This window comes from Colobus angolensis, unplaced genomic scaffold (assembly GCF_000951035.1).
Source record: "Colobus angolensis palliatus isolate OR3802 unplaced genomic scaffold, Cang.pa_1.0 Scaffold211, whole genome shotgun sequence".
Taxonomy (NCBI): domain Eukaryota; kingdom Metazoa; phylum Chordata; class Mammalia; order Primates; family Cercopithecidae; genus Colobus; species Colobus angolensis.
In genome coordinates this window covers 4,349,426-4,350,464 of record NW_012115278.1, presented here as the reverse complement: position 1 = coordinate 4,350,464, position 1,039 = coordinate 4,349,426, and positions in this window count along the sequence as shown.

Genomic DNA, 1,039 nt, shown 5'->3' with positions numbered 1-1,039 from the left:
CTGCCTCAGCCTCCCTAGTAGCTGGGACTACAGGCACCCACCACCATGCCTCGCTAATTTTTTGTATTTTTAATAGAGACAGGGTTTCACTGTGTTAGCCAGGATGGTCTCGATCTCCTGACCTCGTGATCCACTCGCCTCAGCCTCCTCAAGTGCTGGGATTACGGGCGTGAGACACCGCGCCTGGCGATTTCAAGGCTTTTTAAAGCTAGAGTAATCGATATAGTATGGTACTGGCAAAACAATACACAAATAGATCAATGAAGCAGAATAGAGTCCAGAAATACACGCTCAATTGAGGTTTTTCTTTTTACTAAGACACCAAAAAATGTAATGGAGAAAGTAAAATGTTCAAATAACTAGTGCTGGAACTAGATAACTGTAAAAGAAAAGTGAACTTTTACCTCATACCATAAACAAGAATTAATTTGACATGCACCATGGACTTCAGCGTGAAAGCTGGGGCCAGGCACGGTGGCTCCCACCTGTAATCCCAGCACTTTGGAAGGCCAAGGTGGGCAGATATCCTGAGGTCAGGAGTTTGAAACCAGCCTGGCCAACGTGGCGAAACCCCATCTCTACTAAAAATACAAAATTAGCTGGGAGTATGCCTGTAATCCCAGCTACTCGGAGAGGCTGAGACAGGAGAATCACTTGAACCCAGGAGGCGGAGGTTGCAGTGAGCCGAGATCACACCACTGCTCTCCAGCCTGGGCAACAAGAGCGAGATTGTCTTTAAAAAGAAAAACAAGGGCCGGACACAGTGACTCATGCCTGTAATCCCAGCACTTTGGGAAGCCGAGGTAGGTAGATCATGAGGTCTGGAGTTTGAGACCAGCCTGGCCAACGTGGTGAAACCTCATCTCTACTAAAAACAAAAATTAGCCGGTCGTGGTGGCACACACCTGTAATCCCAGCTACTCAGGAGGCTGACACGAGAATTGCTTGAACCTCAGTGGCGGAGCTTGCAGTGAGCTGAGATCGTGCCACTGCGCTCCAGCCTGGGCGACAGAGTGAGACTCTGTCTCAGAAAAAAGAA